This window comes from Aquarana catesbeiana, linkage group LG10, assembly GCF_042186555.1.
Source record: "Aquarana catesbeiana isolate 2022-GZ linkage group LG10, ASM4218655v1, whole genome shotgun sequence".
Taxonomy (NCBI): Eukaryota; Metazoa; Chordata; class Amphibia; order Anura; family Ranidae; genus Aquarana; species Aquarana catesbeiana.
The window spans coordinates 39,258,586-39,275,415 of NC_133333.1; the positions used below are offsets into that span (position 1 = coordinate 39,258,586).

Sequence of the window (16,830 nt, forward strand, 5' to 3'; positions counted from 1 at the left end):
TGCAAGAAAGCTGTAGGGGGGGGGTGGGGGGTTGTCAAGGCGGTACAGGGTAGGGGGGCAAGGCGAGTAAAATTAATGGTGGGCAGATCTCAACATTGGTGCCCCTGTGAGGAGCCAAATAGTGATTTGGATTAATAGGGAGATAATTGAAAAATGTGTGTATATATATATCATTTTATTATACACATGCATACATATTTGTTTTTAAATACTGTATATGAGATTCTTTTTTCGCATAAGTGCAATTAAAAATAATTATATAAATTATTTTTAATTGCACTTATGCGAAAAAAGAATCTCATATACAGTATTTAAAAACAAATATGTATGCATGTGTATAATAATAAAAAAAAAAAAAAAAATATATATATATATATATATATATATATATATATATATATATATATATATATATATATATATATATATATATATATATATATACTTTTTTTAATTGCACTTATGCAAAAAAGAAAATCTCTTCTTCATTTTTCAACCTGCTTGAAAATTAAAAAAATATATCTATTTATTATAAAATTGCGCAAACTGTTGGCGCTATATAACTCCTGTAGTATAATTATTATAATTACAGATATATATATACATTTTTGACCTGGGGGGGGGGGGGGGGGACATTTATTTATGTCTATATAATCTCCTCACACTCAGAAATGTATGTTCTGTATTAGGTGTCTCTGCCCTCTTGTGTGGATTTATCCCATTCCGATCCCCTTCATTGGGGGCTGTGTATAGTCTGTGTATGGTGAGCTGTTTGTAGATCATTGTCAGGCTATCAGAAGTGCGGGGCCGTGGCTCGGGCTTTGTACGGCTGATTTCTAGATGCGTGTATCTGTTCTAGAAGGGAGTCTTGTGCATGTCGTGTCTGACAGCGAGGATCATTTACTTTTCCAGGTGGATTGATTGTGGGGGGTGGGGGGGGGGCAATTATGAGTTATGGATTGAGATTGAAGATTTGCTGTGTGGGTGGATTGAAACATTATAGATCATGAGTACGGAGAATAAATGACTTTTTTTTTTTTTCTTCTTTTTTGTTATTAAAAGAAAACCTCTAGTATACTGTGACCTTTTTTTCTTAGTATATTGCTGCAACTTTCCATCCTATCTGAAACAAGATTTCATTGGCTCAATTCCTAGACGCTTAAAGACCAGGATAAGAATTTTTAAAGTGTATCTAAACCCAGGAAGAGAAATGTATTCTTCTGCAGCTTACCATTTCTTAGATGGTGGTGGCTGCATTAGTCTTCTATTTTTCAGAGGGGGGGGGGGGGTTTCTTTATTTTTGCCTGGTGATCCTGCCAGTAACATGCTTCCTGTCCAAGGGTGACAGTGCTCACTCACTGTCTTTTATGTCTATGAAGCAGCAGTGATGGGGAACCTTGGCACCCCAGATGTTTTGGAACTACATTTCCCATGATGCTCTTGCACTCTGTAGTGTAGTGGAGCATCATGGGAAATGTAGTTCCAAAACATCTGGGGTGCCAAGGTTCACCATCACTGGCCTAGGACAAGACTGCAGATACCTCCTCTTCTTGTGGACTCCTTAAAGTGATTGTAAAGGTAAATAAAAAAAAAAAAAAAAAAAAAAAAAAAATAACAAACATATATCATACTTACCTCCAACTGTGCAGCTCGTTTTGCACAGAGTGGCCCCCGAACCTGCTCTTCTGGGGTCCCCCGGCAGCTCTCGTGGCTCCTCCCCACATCTGATAACCTCCTCGGAGAAGCGCTTCCACCGAGGGGGTTACCTTGCGGGCTCGCTCCCAAGTCCAGCATTCGGCATCCATAGAGGCCAAATACAGGACTCGCCCCCCCCCGGCACATGCGTCATTGGATTTGATTGACAGCAGCGGGAGCCAATGGCTGTGCTGCTATCAATCTATCCAATCAAGAGCCGAGAACCCCAGGCAGAGAGACAGCGCGTGCCTGCTGGATCAAGTTTGAGGGTTCAGGTAAGTGGGGGGGATTGGGGGGCGGTCACTGACAGGTTAGTGCATAGGATGCATTAAGGTGAAAAAACACAAACCTTTACAACCCGTTTAAGGTGACCCTACATGATATACTTATTCTCCAAATATAATCTTTACACATCCACGTAGTAATGGCCCCATAATCTATTTTTCTTGAAACTGTTACTGTGTTTTTCTGCCTTGTGGAGAATCAATGTAGCCACCCTCTAACAGTAAATCAGATCACAGCAACTAAAAAAAATTGGAGGAGGCTGAGAGCAATAAGAATACATACTTGAATATAATTTCTTTTAAGGGCCAGTTCAGACCACATGCAGTCCAGTGCGTTTTTTTTTTTTTTTTTCTGCATCGCAAACGCATGGATAGTAGGTCATATGGTTTCCAATGGCATAGTTCACACCAGTATGGTCAGTTCTAGGGAATTCCAGTTCCAGAAAAAAAGTAGAACGTGCTGTATTTTTCCTTCTCTGGACTGTACTGGAACGTGGTAAAACATATCACAAATGCACAAGACCCCAGTACAGTGAAAGGAAAAAAGAAGGAAAAAAAGCATCTGGAAGTGCAACAAAAACGTATCAAAAATGTTAAAAATGCACATGGAGGAACACATCCGGAACAGATCTGAAATGCTGTTTTTGTGGTGCGAACCGGCCCTTAAACCAGAGTTTAGTGTCATTTTAAAATATTAGGGAGATGTTCTGTAGTCCAAAGAGAGCACTCAGTAATGGCTTATACCAATTTAAGATTTGAGTGCAGCCTTTGTAGCTCGCTGCAGCAAGTTAGGAGCTCACGGGATTTCTGGCAGGATCAATAGATATTTATTTGTAAGAATTTAAACACCCTCCATTTTATTCTCTAAGGCCTCTGCTTAAAAAAAAAAAAATTTATATATATATATATATAAATAATTTGGGGGTTCTAATTAATTTTCTAGCAAAAAAATGCTGATTTTTACACATACAGTTGTGCTCATACGTTTACATACCCTGGCAGAATTTATGATTTCTTTTTCAGAGAATATTAATGATAACACAAACTTTTCTTTCACTCATGGTTAGTGTTTGGCAGAAGCCATTTATTATCAATCAACTTTGTTTACTCTTTTTAAGTCATAATGACAACAGAAATTACCCAAATTACCCTGATCAACATTTTACACACCCCAGTTCTTAATACTGTGTATTGCCCCCTTTAACATTAATGACAGCTTGAAGTCTTTTGTGGTATTTGCAGATGAGGCTCTTTATCTTCTCAGATGGTAAAGCTGCCCATTCCTCTTGGCAAAAAGCCTCCAGTTCCTGTAAATTCTTGGGCTGTCTTGCATGAACTGTACGTTTGGGATCTCCCCAGAGTGGCTCAATGATATTGAGGTCAGGAGACTGAGATGGCCACTCCAGAACCTTCACTTTATTCTGCTGTAGCCAATGACAGGACAACTTGGCCTTGTGTTTTGGATCATTGTCATGTTGGAATGTCAAAGTACGTCCCATACGTAGCTTCCTGGCTGATAAATGCAAATGTTCCTCCAGTATTTTTTGATAACATACTGCATTCATCTTGCCAACAATTTTGACCAAATTTCCTGTGCCTTTGTAGCTCACACATCCCCAAAACATCAGCGATCCACCTCCATGTTTCACAGTAGGAATGGTGCACCTTTCATCATAGGCCTTGTTGACTCCTCTCCAAATGTAGCGTTTCTGGTTGTGGCCAAAAAGCTCAATTTTGGTCTCATCACTACAAATGACTTTGTGCCGGAAGGTTTGAGGTTTGTCTCTGTGCTGTTTGGCGTCTTGTAAGTGGGATACTTTGTGGCATTTGCGTAGTAATGGCTTCTTCTGGCGACTCGACCATGCAGCCCGTCTTTCTTCAAGTGTCTCCTTATTGTGCATCTTGAAACAGCCACACTACATGATTTCAGAGAGTCCTGTATTTCACCTGAAGTTATTTGTGGGGTTTTCTTTGCATCCCAAACAATTTTCCTGGCAGTTGGGGCTGAAATTTTAGTTGGTCTACCTGACTGTAGTTTGGTTTGAACAGAACCCTTCATTTTTGAGTTTGAACACTGCTGATTGGCATTCTCATTTCCTTGGATATCTTGTTATATCTCTTTCCTGTTTTTATATAGTTCAACTGCCTTTTCCCACAGATCCTTTGACAATTCTCTTGCTTTCCCCGTGACTCAGAATCCAGAAACATCATGCAGCACTGAATGAAAGATGCAAGGGTCTGTCAGGAGTCCAGAAACTCATTGACCTTTTATGCAAACAGATCACATGTGAGGATGGTTACCTTTTAATAGTCATTCAAACCCCTTTGTGTCAACTTGTGTGCATGTTATCAGGCCAAAATCACCAGGGTATGTAAACTTTTGATCAGGGTCATTTGGGTAGTTTCTGTTGTGATTTATGATTTAAAAAGAGTAAACACAGTTGATTGATAATAAATGGCTTCAGCCAAACACTAACCATGAGTGAAAGAAAAGTTTTTGTGTTATCATTCATATTCTCATAAAAATGGCCAAGAAATCACAAATTCTGCCAGGGTATGTAAACTTATGAGCACTACTGTGTGTGAGAAGTGTCAGAATAGGCCTGGTCTTAAAGAGGAAGTAAAGCGCTGCCTTTTTTTTTTTCTTGACCTGCAAAGTAAAGGCATAATGTGCTAGTATGCATCGCATGCTAGCACATTATGTGAAAATTGCATGCAAACGAAGCCCTCATTGTCACCGCTGGAGGCAGCGTCCATTCACCCATCTTCCTTCCATGTCAGCGGACTCCGGCTGTGTGACTAGAACCACCGGTCACGGGTCGGCGTTCCTTCAGAGCACATGCGCCGTTGAAGTATTCGGCTGTATATACAGTAAATAAACACTGCACGTTTAGGAAATATTTGCAGTACTTTATAGGTAAGTCTTATTATAGGCTTACCTATAGATACAAATTATGCATGGGAGTTTACTTCCATTTTAAAGTTGTTAAAAAGAAAAAAATAAATAAAGCAGTACTTTAAAGCGGAGTTGCACTCAAAAGTGGAACTTCCCCTTATCTGTCGTGGCGTTGTCCCTTGGAAGTTCGGTTCCCCCTCCTCCTTCCTCCGCCGCTGGGCCAATTAGAAAGCGCAGCTTCATTGCCGGTTTCAATTATCAGGAATGACAGCGTCTGCATCCGACAGCCAAACCGAAAACTAGCTGGGGTGCCGACATCGCGGGACCCCTGGACGGGTAAGTGTCCTGATATTAAAAGTCAGCAGCTACAGTAGACAAAGAAGAGGATACTATAAAAGTAGCCAAAAACCAGACTTTGTAGGCATGGAAACAATGGAGAAGTGAGAAAAATTAAATTCAAAATATTTATTGAAAAAAGTACAATATATAAAAACTATGTTCAAAAAGAGATAAAAAACATGAAAGCTGATACAATTAGTACAGTGAGCCCTTGTGCGTCGCACAATTGATGCACAAGGGCTCACTGTACTAATTGTATCAGCTTTCATGTTTTTTATCTCTTTTTGAACATCGTGTTTATATATTGTACTTTTTTTTCAATAAATATTTTGAATTAAATTTTTTTCACTTCTCCATTGTTTCTATGCCTACAAAGTCCGGCTTTTGGCTACTTTTATAGTATCCTCTTCTTTGTCTACATATATTCGGATGTGGCATTGGTAGTGCTTTTTCTTCCCATTTTCTCAGCAGCTACAGTATTTGTAGCTTTTGACTCTTAATTTTTTCGTTGTGGGGCTGCAACACCTCTTTAAGTTGTAGATTTTACAAACAGAAGGAAGTAAGGATACGTTCATTATTAGAGTTTACGTATTTTTTTTTTTTTTTTAAGGAAGGTAAAATATAAGCAGGTTAACTAGTTGGCATCCACGCTATAGCCGAATGACGGCTACAGCGTGGACCTGAATTCCCAGGAGGCCTTCATATGACGGCCTCCCCTGTGCACGGACCCTGCAGGGCGCGCGTGGAGCGCGCTGTTATCACCGAGTCACAGACTCGGGTGATCACCGATCCGAGTAAGGGGCCCGGACCCTTACCATGTGATCAGCTGTCAGCCAATGACAGCTGATCACATGATCAAAACACAAGCTCTGTGGTCGTTTTTCTTTTTCTCCTCGTGCTGACAGCGCAAGGAGAAAAAAAAGCCGATCACAGGCTCATTAGCAAGGGACATCAGTCCCGAAGAGGAAGAGGCAATAATGCCTCATATCTGCCACTAGTACCCCCTGCCAGTGCCACCTATCAATGCCCACCAGTGGTGCCAATCAGTGCCACCTAGCAGTGCTGCCTATCAGTGTAACAGATCAGTGCCTATCAGTGCCCATCACTGCCACCTATCGGTGCCCATCAGTGCCGCCTCATCAGCGTACATCAATGAAGGAGAAAACTTACCTTTTTTAAAATTTTATAACAAAATAAAAAAAAAATTAAAAAAAAAAACCAAGAAATAAAAACCGCAAAGGTGATCAAATATCACCAAAAAAAAGCTCTATTTGTGGGAAAAAAATGATATAAATTTCATTTGGGTACAGTGTTGTATGACCGCGCAATTGTCATTCAAAGTGCGTCAGCGCTGAAAGCTGAAAATTGGTCTGGATAGGAGGGGGGTTTAAGTGCCCAGTAAGCAAGTGGTTACACTTAAAAATACAACCCTTGTCAAGTGTGTGTTTTTTTTTTTTTTTTTTTTTTTTTTTTTTTTTTTTTTTTTTTCTTTCTTTATCCCATTGGGGAGGTTTTCCTTCACTCCCTGTCTTGAAGCCTTCACAAGCATTTAGAGGAATAACCTCGAAAGTGACGGCAATCCCTCTCTGATAGATTTCACCAGAAGAAGGGTCCTTAATTAATATTTTCCCATCTATTCCTGTTTTGGTGACAACAAAAATTCTTCAGTTTCTCATCACTATAATTCCTAGTGACAGTGGCCACCAGCTCAGGTCCCTTAGTCCCCTTTCACACAGATGGACTGATTAGGTCCGCTTGTCAGTTTTTTTTTTCTTTTAGATGGACCCGATCGGACCAGTCATGGAGCGGCGGATGTAAACGGACACGTGTCCTTTTACACCCGCTTGGATCTGCTAAAAAAACGGACGGATGGGGGATCTGATTGAATGACAGTCAGATGTAAATGGACAGGCCGTTCGTTTACATCTCATCGCCCATAGAGGAAAGCAGGCTGTGTCAGTTCTGCATAGCTGAGTGGTCATGGACCCGTCATCCGCCTGCTCAGTGGGAATCCGTGAAGAGATCCCAAGCTGAGCAGGTCGATCTGCTGGCGGAATCTGCCAGTGTAAAAGAGCCCACCATATATACAGTGGGGACGGAAAGTATTCAGACCCCCTTAAATTTTTCACTCTTTGTTATATTGCAGCCATTTGTAAAATCATTTAAGTTCATTTTTTTCCCCTCATTAATGTACACACAGTACCCCATATTGGCAGAAAAACACAATTGTTGACATTTTTGCAGATTTATTAAAAAAGAAAAACTGAAATATCACATGGTCCTAAGTATTCAGATCCTTTGCTCAGTATTTAGTAGAAGCACCCTTTTGATCTAATACAGCCATGAGTCTTTTTGGGAAAGATGCAACAAGTTTTTCACACCTGGATTTGGGGATCCTCTGCCATTCCTCCTTGTAGATCCTCTCCAGTTCTGTCAGGTTGGATGGTAAACATTGGTGAACAGCCATTGGCTCTCTGGCTGGGCCATTCAAGAACAGTCACGGAGTTGTTGTGAAGCCTCTCCTTCGTTATTTTAGTTGTGTGCTTAGGGTCATTGTCTTGTTGGAAGGTAAACCTTTAGCCCAGTCTGAGGTCCTGAGCACTCTGGAGAAGGTTCTGTCCCTGCAGCTGAAAAACACCCCCGCAGCATGATGCTGCCACCACCATGCTTCACTGTTGGGACTGTATTGGACAGGTGATGAGCAGTGCCTGGTTTTCTCCACGCATACGGCTTAGAATTTAAGGCCAAAAAGTTCTATCTTGGTCTCATCAAACCAGAGAATCTTATTTCTCACCATCTTGGAGTCCTTCAGGTGTTTTTTTTTTTTTTTTTTTTTTTTTTTTAGCAAACTCCATGCGGGCTTTCATGTGTCTTGCACTGAGGAGAGGCTTCCGTTGGGCCACTCTGCCATAAAGCCCCGACTGGTGGAGGGCTGCAGTGATGGTTGACTTTCTACAACTTTCTCCCATCTCCCGACTGCATCTCTGGAGCTCAGCCACAGTGATCTTTGGGTTCTTCTTTACCTCTCTAACCAAGGCTCTTCTCCCCCGATAGCTCAGTTTGACGGCCAGCTCTAGGAAGGGTTCTGTTCCTCCCAAACATCTTCCATTTAAGGATTATGGAGGCCACTGTGCTCTTAGGAACCTTAAGTGCAGCAGAAATTTGTTTGTAAACTTGGCCCGATCTGTGCATTGCCACAATTCTGTCTCTGAGCTCTTCAGGCAGTTCCTTTGACCTCGTGATTCTCATTTTGCTCTGACATGCACTGTGAGCTGTAAGGTCTTTTATATAGACAGGTGTGTGGCTTTCCTAATCAAGTCCAATCAGTATAATCAAACACAGCTGGACTCAAATGAAGGTGTAGAACCATCTCAAGGATGAACAGAAGAAATGGACAGCACCTGAGTTAAATATATGAGTGTCACCGCAAAGGGTCTGAATACTTAGGACCGTGTGATATTTCAGTTTTTCTTTTTTAATAAATCTGCAAAAATGTCAACAATTGTGTGTTTTTCTGTCAATATGGGGTGCTGTGTGTACATTAATGAGGGAAAAAAATGAACCTAAATGATTTTAGCAAATGGCTGCAATATAACAAAGAGTGAAAAATTTAAGGGGGTCTGAATACTTTCCGTCCCCACTGTATGTGGTATTGCTAGGCACATCTAGAAGCCGGAAGATGGTGTAGGAGGTATGGACTTTCAGGTTGAAGTGTGAAGCTCCTAAGTATGTAAAGCTACCTAAGAGGATGAATGTTTTATGTCAGGGTTTACCATTGTAGCAATAAGTGAAATATTCAGGATTCTGCCCAAGCTCGGTTGTGACTGGGGCTTTTAAAGTGTATGCAAACAATTAATACATTTCTCTTATCGGCTCCTTTTGATCTGTTGACTTCTTCCCAACTGCATATGTATGGTGGCAAAAGGGTGGGCTTTAGAGCCCAGAGGCTGCACATTTACATCGCTGGGCGGCTGATGTATATGTACTGAGAACCCGCTCCCAGCACAAAGACTAAGCTGTCAAAGACAGCTCTTGGTCTGGACTAAAGATCAGTAACCGGCGGGACTGGCTTCCAATGATGTAACCACAGTGACAGTGGTCTGGTCACAAGATCATCGATTTCCCCCATTCCCCCCCGCCCTTTAAAGGGACTCTGGGGTGAGTGGGAAGGGGTTACATTTACCGTCAAAAGTGTTTTATTATATCTGGAACAGGTGCATCCTAGCTACTACATCCTGTGTAGTGCCCGGTGAGCCTCAAGAACACAGCACTCAGCCTGGGAAGTCTCTGCAAACCTCCATGTATAATCCATGCAAACAAGGAAGAAAGGCTGGTGCCATGGAAGTCAGCTGAAACATCGTTTTATTTTTGCAGGTGAACAACAGTCAAAAAAATCCAACGCGTTTCCGCCATCAAGCCTTAACCACAAACCCGCCCGGCCTATAGCAAAATGATGGCCAGGCAGTGGCTCTCTCGTTCTGATTGGACGTCATATGACGTCCTTCATCATAAGATGGGGATGCGCAGTTCGATGATCGATAGTGCGGTGTGACACACCGCATCTCCGATCATGGTAAAGAGCCTATGACGTAGGCTTTTTACCATGTGATCAGCTGTGTCCAGTCACAGCGTAACTATGAAGTGCCGGTTATCGGCATTCTTCTATTTGCGCCGACAGAGCATGAGTAGAGGAGAGCCGATAAGTGTATCTCCTGACAGGGGGGATCCGCACTGATTAGTACAGCCCCATCAGCGATGCCCACCAGTGATGCCTTTCAGTGCCCATCAGTGATGCCTGTCAAAGTCACCTATCAGTGCCCATAAAGACTGCCCATCGGTGCCACCTATCAGTGCGGTCTAGCAGTGCCCATCAGTGCCGCCTCATCAGTGAAGGAGAAAACTTGTAAAAGAAATAACTATTTAATTAATAAATATATTTTTTCAACATTTTCAGTCTTTTTTAATTTGTTTAGCAAGAAATAAAAAAAACGTGGTGATTAAATACCACCAAAAGAAAGTTCTATCTGTCTCAAAATAAAAAAAAAATGTAATTTTAGGTACAGTGTTCCATGATCGTGCAATTGTCATTCAAAGTGTGACAGAGCTGAAAATTGGCCTGGGCAGGAAGGGGGTCAGAATGCCCGGTACTGATGTTTTTAAAGGGGTTGTAAACCCTCATGTTTTTTCACCTTAATGCATCCTTGGCATTAAGGTGAAAAAACTTTTGGCAGTCACCAGCCCCCCCCCCCCCGTTTTACTTGCCTGAGCCCCGTAATTCCCACGCTGGAGACGCACTGTCCCTCTCTGCATGGGGTCCCAGGTCTTAATTGGATAGATTGATGATAGTGCAGCCATTGGCTCCCGCTGCTGTAAATCAAATCAAATGATGCGGGGGGTGGGGCCGAGTTCGGCATTCGTGTCAATGGACTCGGGAGCAGGCCAGAAAGGTAACCCCCCCGAGAGAGCGCTTCTCCTAGGGAGTTATCTGAAGCGAGGAGGACCCAGGAGAGCCGTCGAGAGACCATAGAAGTCGAGGATCGGGGCCACACTGTGCAAAATGAGCTGCACAGTGGAGGTAAGTATGATATGTTTGTTATTTAAAAGAAAACAAGCCTTTACAATCACTTTAATTATGGCCTGATAGCCGAAACGCGTTGCCTTTTTTTCCTGTTGTTCACCTGCACATGGCACCAGCCTTTCTCCCTTTTTTGCATGTTTTATTATATCTGTTTGACATGTGCAAAGAAAATTCATCCAAAAATTTCGAGAGCTGATGGTAGTATAGAGAGTGCACAGGAAGTTATCAGTTAGCCTTGTTCCCTGCTATCACTGCAGACTACAAAACACTTTACTATGCAGTGGAGAAGAAAGGGAGATGTTATAGAGTCCCAACACAGTGTTAAATAGTCCTAACCTACTCCCCATCCCAGAGTGTCAACTCTGCTCAGTACAGTTGTCTCCCTAAGTCCCCTTTCAGACGGGGCAGACTCGGTCAAGCGGATCCGCCTGCTCAGCGAGGAGTCTGTCCGCTGATCCCCGCTGAGCAGGCGGATGACAGATCCGTGTCAGGCTCCGCTATGCAGAGCAGACAAGGACACAGCTGCTGTTTTTAGCGGACAGGATCGGATTGGGTGACAGCGGACATCCGCTGCTCCATTGAGACCAATGGGTGGTCCGATCGGCTCCGCCTAGAAAAAAAAAAAAAACGGACAGGTGGACCCAATCGGTCTGCTGGAATGAAATGGGCCTAAGACGGGAAGTGAGTTAATGGCAGGATCACTGGGTCAAAATAAATTAAAAAAAAAAATGTATTCAGCTAGCACATCTAAGAACTGATAAGCTGCAATACCATACATTTTTGTATTTGAGTTTATATACGCTTTAATGTGACACTTGGCCATTGCAAAAGCAGTCAGTTCATGCATGATGCATTTTTATTGAATAATTTTTTTGTAATTGCTACAAATTCTCATTAAGTGAAGATCCTAGCACTCCATAGCTCTGTGTGTTTCTCTTCCTGTCAGCGCTGATTCCTTATGACATACCAATAAATAACCCAGCCCACGTAATCCATGCAGTGCCATGTGGCAAGGAATGTGGGTGTTGCCCGCTCGACCATCTTACATTCTCCGAGTTAATATTACCCAACTGTCTGAAGAATAAATAAATATGCTCAGCACAGAATACACACGGCCTGTGTTTTCTTTGGTGTTTGCAGTCTGCATGCCTGCAATGTGCTTTGCCGCTGGGATGTCGGGGGTTAACCTACAAGCAGATAACCTCAGTCATTTTCACTGTAATCATATCATCAGTGACTCGATTAGATTCAGTGTGATCATGACAGGCCTAGTAGAAGAACTAGAGGGAAAGAGAAATGGGGGCAGGGCCCATAGCAACCAATCCATAGCTTGCTGTCATTTTTGTAGAGCAATTACAAAAAATTGACAGCTGAAATTTGATTGGATAAATCGGCATTCTAAGGTTGGACTACACATGTGATAATTCTATCCTTTAGAATATGTGCACTTCTACCAACATTACAGCAAGGAGGTTGTCCCCACTATACATTATTAGGGAACATGCACATGGATGTGTGAAAATACGGCAGCTAGTACATAGGATCTTGCTGACAGCAAAGTCCTGGTGTAAAAATCGCTCTGTATCCTGTTCTCAATAAAGCAGCCTAGCATACTTCCATTGCCAAGAGGCAGGGGGTTTCTTGATGAAGTCACCTACTGTACTTCTGTTGCTAGGATGCAGGCAGCTTCTCAAGAAAGCTGCCTGGTATCCTTCCGTAGCTGAGAGGCAGGTGACTTCTCAATCCAGCTACTGATTATCCTTTCGGTGCTAGATTGCAGGCGGCTTCTCAAGGAAGAAGCTGTCAGAAACCATGAAATCAGACAGAGACAGAAGTACAGTTAAATCACACCTGTTTAATAATAAAAGTAAATAAAACAAAACGTAGTCAGAGTTCAGGAACCGGAACGGATAGTCAGACAAGCCAAATGCCAGGGAGCTGGAGAGGAGTGTAGTAAAACCGCAAGCATGATCTGGAGCCAGAAGGAATGTCAGCAAAGCAAGTCTTAAACAGGAATGCAGGAGATCGTCTCTGATGTTGACTAAGGCGAAGGCAGAGATCCTCTGGGCTGGACGGCTTAAGTAGGTAGGACTGACGAGCAGGATATCATCAACCGCTGAGTAAATCTGGAGAGATAGCAATTTCGCAGACAGCTGAGCGGCCAGCTCAGAGAAGGAAGAGTTTAGCCCAGCCCTGACAGAAGCATCCTTTAATTTCTAGAATGCAGGCGGCTTATTTAAGTTGGCTTTTGTTGCTAAAACGTAGGGAGCGTTTCAGTTCAGTTGCCTGTAATCCTTCTGTTGGTGAGACGCAGGTGACTTCTCAGTAAAACCACCTAACATTCTTATGTTGCCAGAATGGAGGCAGCTTCTCAAGGAAGAAACATTCTTTCATTGGTAGAATTCCAGCTTCTCAAGGAAAGCTGTTGGCATCCTTCCATTACTAGGATGCAGGCAGCGTCTCAATTGAAGTGCCTAACATCCTTCCATTGCTAAGATGCTAGGTGGCTTCTCATTGAAGCCTCCTAGCATCTTTAGGTTGCTAGGATGTTGGCAGCTTCTCAATTAAGTTGCCTATTATCCTTCTGTTGATAAGCTGCAGGCTGCTTCTCAGTGAAGCTGCCTAGTGTCCTTCTGTTGCTAGGTTGCAGGCGGCTTCTCAATAAAGTGGCCTAGCTACATTCTGTTGCTAAATATAGGCAGCTTCTCAAATAGCCTATCATCCTTCTGGCTCAGTGAAGCCACCTAACGTTCTTATGTTGCTAGGATGCAGACAGCTTCTCAATTAAGTTGCCAAGCATCCTTTTGGATACAGGGAGGAAGAATTAGGACCAGGCCAGGTTTTTACGATAGTCCAGGTCTCCATATAGTTATTGTCCTGAACAGAATAACAAACAACGGTTGATAGAGGGGAAATGAACGCAAAATTAGGTGCCAAATGTTATTTTTGAGCATAGGTCTGCTTTAACCTGAAAGAGCAAAAACGAAAATTGTAACTTCCAGAATTTCATACTTTTTTACTAGAGACATTATAGTCACATACTCATCTGAAGATATTAAGCAGCATACCAGCGTCAGAACTTGTATTTTCTTTAAATTTTTGATCTTTTTTTAATCTGATGTGTAGCATGGCATTACATTAAAATTTACGTTTTCAACTAAGCCAAAAGCAAGCATGAAATGTGTGTGTGTGTTTTTTTTTTTTTTTAAATATAATTACAAGAAGGAGGGGTTGCTAAGTTTTGGCAAGTCAGCTACTACTGTAAAAATCTATATACATTTGAATCGAAAGAAGTGAGGAGGCTATTATTATTATCCCCATAGCAAGCTTCTTCTTTTCTGCTTCTTTACTCTCTTTATAAGTGAGGCAAAGTGATTTTAAAGGCTAATTCAACTTGTCATACCATATTACATGTTGCACCCATATTTAAGAGTTCTCCTCCACGGCTGCTGCTAGATTTGAAATCGGCGTGGCTGTGCGGGTGGTAATAAAAGTCCTGTGTGCCACTGTGGCAGACAGATGAATTTCTCAAAGGAACACCGTGCTTGTAGTCCACTAACACTTCCTCCAGTTCACTTGCTGAAAGTCCATCCGTCTGTACCGACATGGATGAGTAGTCTTCAGGAGCCTGTGTGTTGCACTTGCAATCAACTGATTGGAGTTGCAATGCTTTGCAGGTTCGTTTGCGAGAAAATTATAATTTAACAGTACCATCTGGCGCTAATATTCAGCCCAGCGGTTCTCAGCAAGACTGGCAAGCATGGAGGCGAATCCAAACCTGAGCAGAGATAATTCTGCTCCAATGGCGGATCACAACATAACCCTTGTGATTTCCCGGAATGGAGCCCCAGTGGAGAAACCCTGAATAAGGGAGTACTCCCATTAGGCGATCCAAACTGTGCCGTTCACATTCGACCCCTAAAGTCCAGTTAATTTGACTAGTGTGTTTGCTTCATACTAAGTTAGGCTTACCGTTCCCTGGCCTGCTTAAAGAGTTGGGCTTGGGCATGGTTTACGTACCACTCCCTGGCTCACTTGAAGAGTTGGGCTCAGGCATGGTTTACGTACCACTCCCTGGCTCACTTGAAGAGTTGAACTCAGGCATGGTTTACGTACCACTCCCTGGCTCACTTGAAGAGTTGGGCTCAGGCATGGTTTAGCGTACTACTTCTTGGCCCGCTTGAAGAGTTGGGCTTTAGCATGGTTTAGCATACTACTTCCTGGCCCACTTGAAGAGTTGGTCTCGGGCATGGTTTAGCATACCACCTCCTGGCCCACTTGAGGAGTTTGTCTCGGTCATGGGTTACGTACCACTCCCTGGCTCACTTGAAGTGTTGGTCTCAGGCATGGTTTAGCGTACTACTTCTTGGCCCGCTTAAAGAGTTGGGCTAGGGCATGGTTCAACGTACCACTTTCTGGCCTGCTTGAAGAGTTGGGCTTGGCCATGGTTCTGGTTCTGTGTATCATTTCCTAGCCCGCTTGAAGAGGTTGGCTCAAGCACAGGTCAGCTGCCCGGCAGAATGGGAGTGAAGGCCAGCAGAGGAGTGTGGTGGGGGAAACCATGCTTGGGTACGGCACAAGGCAACCGTGCTTAGTGTGAGTACACAGTGTATAGTTATCCCTAGTTAGCCAGCAAGATAGAAAAAATTTAGCAAATTATTTTCCCTCTGAAAGTGAAAATCTTCATGAAAGTCAGATGCCAGCAGTTCGATGCAATGCACTAGAGCCTGAGTGGCTCACACAGGTGATCTATATGTTTCAAATTTCAATGCAGAACTAAACCCATCAATTTAATGGTTTCCCAAAAGAGTTATACTCAAGGCTTGCCATAAATCGGTGGTTCTAAACCCTGTCCTCAAGTACCCCCAACAGGTCATGTTTGCAGGTTTTCCCTTCTCTGGAACAGATGCTTTAAATCAGAGTCTATGGCTTGGTATTTTGGACAGCTATTTTATCTAAGAGAAATTCCCAAATCATGGCCTAATGGGGGTACTTGAGGACTGGGTTGAGAACCACTGACGTATATGATCACTGTCACGGTTTGCTTGTGCTCGTCACCAGTCTGTCAAGCCATCAAATGGCTGGTGTCATAAATGATCACATGCGCAGCACCATCAAATAGAGGCCAAGATGGCAGCTCCCTTGGCTGTAAAGGAGAAGCGGGTTTAGTTCTACTTAAAAAAAAAAAAAAAAAAAATCCCTTGGCTGAAGTTGGGCTTTAATGAATACAAAACTAGATTCATAGGTGACCTTCACAGGCTTTAGCTTTACATGGACATAATTAATTGGGATTGTTTATAGATAATATATAGTAAAACAAGGTTAAAAGTATTGAATAAAAACTTGCATCTCATGCTCCTGATACATGCTAATGCTACTTTCACACTTCTACATTGTTCCCTTTTGCAGACGCACGATGATGCCATTTAATTCTTAATGGCACCATATGTCCTGGGTGAGGGCAAGTTTGAGAGACTGGTGGCTTCCATCTGAAGCTTCTCTCACAGATGTTTAGCTTTGTGGCAAGTTTCAATTACTAAGGCAAAGAATTCCAAGAAAAGGCAGTTACCTATGGCAAATCAAATATCTGTGCTCAGGTGAAACTATGTATATATTAGCTGCTGACACAATGCCTAGATACTCGGCACAACAGATAAAGGTATATAACTAAAGCAGCGCTCCCAAACCCAAGACTAAAACAAACAAAAAAAATAGTAATGAAAAATAATCCTTTGAATCACCAAGATCTTACCCCCAATGTCTCCCATCCAAATACAAACCAGGGCCGGTCCTGCTTAGCTTCCCAGATCAAGTGAGATTGGGTGCATTTGGGGTGGTGTGGTCGTAGGCCTTACCCCCCCAATGTCTATTGTTTACAGCAATATGTGTAACCAAAATGCTGTGTATAAACCCTGATTTGGTGATGATATACAAAAATCATAAATCAACAAAGTGCCTAAATCCAGGAATTCATATAGAGGCATATACACTAGGACAGGATAAAAAGAGTCCCACAAGCTGTGATGAGAAAATAGGAT

At 42.6% G+C, this 16,830-nt stretch overlaps 1 protein-coding gene across 7 annotated transcripts in view; it reads left to right on the plus strand.

Moving 5' to 3' along the window:
* Positions 1-16,830, plus strand: part of CIC (capicua transcriptional repressor) — a 238,344-nt gene that overhangs the window by 22,010 nt on the left and 199,504 nt on the right. The window lies entirely within an intron of this gene.